This window comes from Arvicanthis niloticus, chromosome 26, assembly GCF_011762505.2.
Source record: "Arvicanthis niloticus isolate mArvNil1 chromosome 26, mArvNil1.pat.X, whole genome shotgun sequence".
Lineage (NCBI taxonomy): Eukaryota > Metazoa > Chordata > Mammalia > Rodentia > Muridae > Arvicanthis > Arvicanthis niloticus.
In genome coordinates this window covers 36,373,122-36,379,858 of record NC_133434.1, presented here as the reverse complement: position 1 = coordinate 36,379,858, position 6,737 = coordinate 36,373,122, and the positions used below count along the sequence as shown (strand labels likewise).

The window sequence follows — 6,737 nt, the reverse complement described above, 5'->3', positions numbered from 1 at the left end:
AACGAATTGAATTGTTTTTATTTGAAGTGTTTGGGTGTTTTGCCTGCATGTATGTCTGTGTAACACACGTGTGTAGCATCCACAGCAGCTAGAAGGCATCAGACCTTCTGGAACTGGAGTTATGGACAGCTGTGAGCTGCCACATGGGTGTTGGGAACGGGTGAGGGTCCTCTGCAAGAACAGCAAAGCTAGCCACCTCTCCAGCCCTTCACTTTATTTTTTGAGACAGGGTCTCTCACTGAGCCTGAAGCTTACCAGTTGTGCTAGACTGGCTGGCCTAAGTCCCAGAGGTCTGCCCATCTCTGCTTTACCATCCCTGGAATTACAGGTGTGCCTCACTGCATCTGGCTTTTATGTGGGTGCTAGGATTTGAACTCAGGTCCATATGCTTGTGAACCAAGCATTTTGCCAGCCAACCCTATCTCCCCAACCCATGTATTGGGAATTTTCACAGCCTCCATGGTCCTGCTTGCTCTCGCTAGCCTGGTTTAGAGGATGCCAGCTCCAACCACTGCCCACGGTTGCAAGGAAGGGGGTTGGAACATCTGTGTGTCCAAATTTTTTTTTTATTTGTTTATTTTATGTATGTAAGTACACTGTAGCTGTCTTCAGACACACCAGAAGAGGGCATCAGATCCCATTACAGATGGTTGTGAGCCACCATGTGGTTGCTGGGAATTGAACTCAGGACCTCTGGAAGAGCAGTCAGTGCTCTTAACCGCTGAGCCATCTCTCCAGCCCCTGTGTGTCCAGATTTAATAAGTTAAATCCACTTATTCAGATGCTCACCCAGCAGAAGCCACGCCCTCTGAAGCCACAGACCCTCAGACATGCAGTTTGAAGGGAATGCTTCCCATGGTGGGACGTGGACACTGGTCAGGAAATGAGGCAGCGTGACATGTGGGTGCCAGAGTCTTGCTGAATACAGCCACTTACTGTGACAAACAGCAGCTCCGTGAAGGGGACTTTTATTTCTTTCAGTGCAGAGGTGGGCACGTCATCTGCTGTGGGATGTCAGAATGCCCCCTCCCCCCCTCCAATGCAGCACACCCTGAAAAGGCTGACCTCTGCTGGCAAGAGCCCACCTTATTCCTCACCAATGGTTGCCACCCTTGTACAGCAAACAGTATGCTGGTGTGTTTTCACTAGCCTTTGAGTCCCTGGGAAGGAAAGACCACCGAGGTTCAGCGCCACAGGCTTTGTCTTGGGCTGGGACCAACTGTCCTACTAACTTGAGCAAGACCCACATGTGCCAGACCTTGGCTTCCCCATCTGTCTTATGACATCAACTAGAGACGGGAGAGGACTGTAGTGAGCAGGACTCGGGGTCTGTGTTGAGCAGTTTTAATCCAGGTTCTCCGGTTCCTTGCAGTGGGTCTCAGTTTCCCTACAATGGAGAGGAGTAAGGAAGACTCTTCCTTCCCTGAGATGGTGCATGTGGGGGGAGGGGGGAGTTCACTATTCCCCACCTTTCCGCTTCTACCCAGGCCCACTTCCCCCAACCCCATTTCCCCAGCTAAAGAGCCAAGCATTGACTCCGTGCTCAGTCCATATTCAGAACCCAGCCATGCAGGAGAGCCGGAAGGCTCTGCAGACCTAGCTGCCTGGTCCCAGGCTTATTCCCTCAGCATAGGTGGAGCACTTCCTGTATCGCCTATGTTAGGCTGGGTGCCTCGGGAACAGGATCTTTTAGAATACTAACCGCAGCTCCAGGCATGTTGCAGAATGTCACTCCTTTGGAAGAGTCCAACTTGGACCGCTAGACATCTGGATTTCAATCTAGGACTTCCTTCCTCCCACCACCGACAACTCACTTAAGCCTCTAAGGGTGAGCAAGGAAGCTGCACCTGTAGGGAGGCCTGGGCTCCTGCTGTAGCCAGAGCCGTGGGAGGAGCCTGGCGTCTCTGCGTCACAGCAGATCTCAGCGCGAAAGACCTGGGCTGAGAAGAGGAAGTCTTCCTGGGAGGACGTCGAAATGTCCCTGCCAGGTGAACTCTCTGAACTGGGGACAGCAGAACACACGTTTGTGCCAGAATTTCGAACAACCTGAAGTGGGTGAACTTGACAATGTGTTTCTTCTGTGCCGGAGTGTGACACAGACAAGACATAAGAAAAGGTAGGAGGGCCAGGCGGTGGTGGCACACGCCTTTAATCCCAGCACTTGGGAGGCAGAGGCAGGCGGATTTCTGAGTTCGAGGCCAGCCTGGTCTACAGAGTGAGTTCCAGGACAGCCAGGGCTACACAGAGAAACCCTGTCTCGAAAAAACAAAAAAAAACAAACAAAAAAAAAAAAAAAAGGTAGGAGAAGGGGCTGAAGGTGAAGGTAAAAGGAGGGGCTTGAAGGTAGGAGGCAGGGCTGAAGGTAGGAGGAGGGGCTGAAGGTAGGAGGAGGGACTTGAAGGTAGGAGGAGGGGCTGAAGGTAGGAATGGGGCTGAGGGAGGGGAGGGGATTGAGTGAGGCTGAAGGAGTCCATGACTACATCAGCCTACATCCAGACAGATCTTCCAAGGAGCAGATCTTCCTGGTGCATCCCTCTTCCCACCTCGGTACTGCTAACTCCGTCGCCCACCACCCTCAAGGACTACCCTTGCCTCAAGGGCAATGTAGTGGAAGTGGGGAAGGACAGTTGTGCTTTGGTTTTCTGGCCTGAGACCTAAATTGTGGGGCGATGGGCCGTCCTGTAGGTGTGACTAGCCGCTTGTTTGCACATTTAGAACCTACTTAAAGAGCGGAGCAAAAGGCTTTGAAGAATTCTACTCGAGTTTGCAGAAAATTGGTTGGAACCCGTAGCCTGGCCCCAGCTCTGCCAAAAGCACTCTACCTCTGTGTGTCCAGAGGTAGAGTTTTATTTAAATTTCTTTGAATTTAAATAAGACCCGTGGCTTCCTAAAGTGCTCGTTAGTTTTAGTCAACGTTAACTAGAGTCACTTAGGAAAAAGGAACCTCAGCTGAGAAATTGCCTCCATCAGACTGGTTTGTGGGGCATTTTCTTGATTAATGGTTGATGTGGCCCAGCCCACTGTGGGCGGTGCCACCCCTGAAGGGGGTGGTCCTAGAATTCTATAAAAGAAAAAACCACGCTGACCAAATGATGCGGAGTAAGGCATAAGCAGTAGTCCTGCATGGCTTCTGCTCTAGCTTCTGCCTCCAGTTCCTGCCTGAGCTTTTCTTGATGACGGGTTATAAGCTATAAAATGAAATAAACCCTGTTCTCCCTAAGTTTCTTTCCTTGACCAGAGTGTTTTATCTCATCGATAAAAAGAAAACGAGGACATACAAAAAATAAACAATAACTTAAACATCTAGGATACAATCTAAACTTAGAATATGAAGAACTCTGAAAAAAAAACCCAATTCACAGTGAAAAGACAGCTGATAGAGTAGACAGACAGACAAACAGACAGACAGACATAGGAAGGTAAATTCTAACTCTGACAACAGGGGTGTTGATCAGAGATTTAAGAGCAGTTATTAAGAGCACACTGGAGGAAATCAGATGAACACTCTAGGGGTTAAATAAAATATGAAAAGTCTCAAGAAGTAACCAGAAGATAAAAGAACTAAACTCACATTATAGAAATGAAAAAATATAACAAAATGTTTCAATAGAGGAACAGAGATGAGCCAAGGGCGTCCATTAACATGAAGATCAATAGGAATCTCTAAGAGTTATTCAGTTTGGCCAACTCAGAGAATAATGACAAAAAAGAGACTATGGGGAATCATCAAATGACCACTAGATAGTCATGTCATCAAGAGTCCTGAGAGTTTACATCTGACCTGTAAGCAGGAGGCAGAAACTGAGCTACCTGGGAATGGTGTGGGCTTATTGAAATCTGAAAGCCCACCCCCAGTGACACACACCCTATCCAACAAGGCCACGCCCCCCAATCCTTCCCAAACGGTTCCACCAACTGGGGATCAAGCGTTCACATATATGAGCCTGTGGGGACCATCGTCATTCACACCACCACAATCACTATCATTATTTAAGAAAACATTTGTGTGTGTGTGTGTGTATGGGTGGTCTTGCCAACACGTGCATGGGAACTGTGTGCATACAGTACCCACAGAGACCAGAAGAGCCGTCAGGTTGTCTAAAACTAGAGTTACCAGAAGGTTGTGAGCTGTCACCTAGGTGCTGGGACCCAAATCCTGTGGAAGAGCAGCAAATGCTTTTCACCACGGACCTGTCTCTCCAGCCCAATTACCATCACCAATGATTACAAATTATTAATTTGTAGTCTCTTACTACTTGACTTATAAGTTAAATATCATCATAGGTATGTGTGGGTGAAAAATGTATTATGTTCTTATGAATTTATTGTTGCGTGTGGGCAAATGTGTGTGTGCAGGCCTGCATATGCTGTGGTTCACGCACGGAGACCGGTTTTCTCCTGCCGCTGTGGGTTCCAGGGACTGAGCTCAGCTTGTCGAGCTTATGAAGTGAGTGCTTTTACCTGCAGAGCTCTCTCCTTGGCTCAGAATATAGTAGTGTAAGCAATACTTCTCTGTCCTTGTGGTGCTGGGATCAAACCCAGGCCCTTCAGTGTGTTAGACTAGACCCCCAGACTTAGTATTTAAAGGGGTTTGGTCCTGTCTGAAGTTTCAGGCAATCGTGAGATGTGTGCTCCTCAGATGAAGAAGTGACTCCCACATTTGCTGTGTGGCCTTAGATGTGTCCCTCAACTTCCCTGGACCCTAACCTCCTTGCCTGTAAGATGGTGTGACTAATGCCAACTATAAGCTTCAAGGATACAATGAAATCGGGTGTGACATGCCTGGCATAGGAGCTCAACCACTGTCACTCCCTTTTGCTTTTGTCTTAGACAGGATGGAAATAGATCAAGGCACCTTCTTTTCATTCCCCACCCACCCTGACCCCCTCTCCCCAGCTCCCCTCCACTGGAGGAAGCATCACAGTGGGAATCAAATGTAACCTTTCGAAAAGTTTATTTACTTTAATTTTATGCTGGCCTGCATGTTCATATGTGTACCATGTGTGTGCAGTGCTTACAGAGACAAGAAGAGGATGTCAGATCTCCTGGAACTGGTTGTGAGCTGCCGTGTGGGTGCTGGGAACCGAACTCGGGCCCTTTGCAGAAGAGCTATCTTTCCGCCCCTTGAGTGTGACTTGAGTTTTAGTGTGGCAAAGCCACCCTTGGGATGGGAAGTGCTATGTGGAGGGTGTGAGGATCCAGGAGCTGTATAGGAGAGGGATCCTAGCTCGCTTCTTCATGACCCCTAGATCCACAGTCTGCACTGCCTCTCCTCACTACGGGTTGGGGAACACCATGGAAGGGCTGTACATGGTCACCACTCTACATGGGCCACCTGTTTTGTGTGTTTCTGTCAGATGATTGCGCTGGCTTTGGTAGGTAAGGAAACGTGGTTGTGGAGTTAAGTAGAAACAACATTTCAGAGAAGCTCTCCAAAACAACTAAAATCATGGGTTAATTCCTTCTTTGTGTAAAAGAAATATAGGGGTGGCATCACTAGGCTTCTCCAAAGGTTCCTCAATACCATCAGGACCCTTCATGTCACTCCTAGATTCAAGGAAACTATTCTGCCTTTCACATGTTTGCTGAGATAGAGGCTCCACCTGTGCACTCTTCTGTCTCTCTGTCTGTCTCTCTGTCTCTCTCTGTCTCTCTGTCTGTCTCTCTGTCTCTCTCTCTGTCTTTCTCTATCTCTCTCTCTCTACACACACACACACACACACACACACACACACACACAATGTTTGGGTGTTTGTCAACTGGACACACCTAGAGCCACCTGGGGAGGAGGAACCTCAATTGAAAATGTCCTCATTCAGATCGTCCTATGGCCTTGCTTGTAAGGAACTGTCTTAACTGATGACGGATGTGGGAGGGGCCAGTCCACTGTGGGCAGCACCATTCCTAGGCAGATGAGCTGGGTCTTGAGAGAAAACCAGCAGAGAGCATGCAGGCGAGCAGCATTCCTCCATGGCCTCTGCTCCAGTTCCTGCCCTGCCTTCCGTCAGTGACGTGAGGGACCTGAAACTAGAAGCTGAAATAAACCCTCTTCTCCTTTAGTTGCTTTGGTCATTGTGTTTATTACAGCAACAGAAAGCAAACTGAAGAGGTGGAGAGATGGCTCAGTAGTTAGGAGTGTGTACTGGGGCTTACAGAGGATCCAAATGTGAGAGGATCCAAGTTCAACTCCCAGCACCTATATTAGGTGGCTCACAACTGCCTGAAACTCTGCTTCCAGGAGATCTGGGTTTCTCCTCTGACCTTCTTCCCTGGGCACTGCAGACACACACACACACACACACACACACACACACACACACACACACACGTGCGCACGCACGCGCATGTGTGCAGCAAAGACAAGCTCATGTTTTCAAATATGAATACGAACGTTAGGCTTCTCCAAGCACAGCAGCGTCAAAACAGTGTTCATATCCAATTAAGAGATCCATGGAGCAGAAATGAAATTGGGGTTGACGGTAGGAATATATATAATTGAAATTTGAAACAAAATAAGTTTGCTGGCATATTGATTGATATTAAAGCTGTAGGGACTGGGAGGTAGGCCAGTTGGTAGAAAGTCCTTGCCTCTTGTTTGGGTTTCTGACCTGAATTCTTTTGCTGTGAATTTGTATGGATTTGTATGGATCTCCGAGTTGGAATCCCAGCACCACATAAAGCACGGTATGCACATCTGTAATCTCAGCGCTCCAGAGGTAGAGGCATGAGCAGAAGTT

The 6,737-nt window shown here is 48.2% G+C and overlaps 1 long non-coding RNA gene across 1 annotated transcript; it reads right to left on the bottom strand.

Annotated features, from left to right (window-relative positions):
• Window positions 1-1,031: 1,031 nt before the first annotated feature.
• Window positions 1,032-1,884, bottom strand: LOC143438902 (uncharacterized). Its single transcript, XR_013107449.1, has 3 exons — window positions 1,703-1,884; window positions 1,259-1,387; window positions 1,032-1,160 (listed from the first exon to the last, which is right to left on the bottom strand). It is a non-coding gene; the product is annotated as an uncharacterized LOC143438902 (long non-coding RNA).
• Between the last annotated feature and the right edge of the window lie 4,853 nt (window positions 1,885-6,737).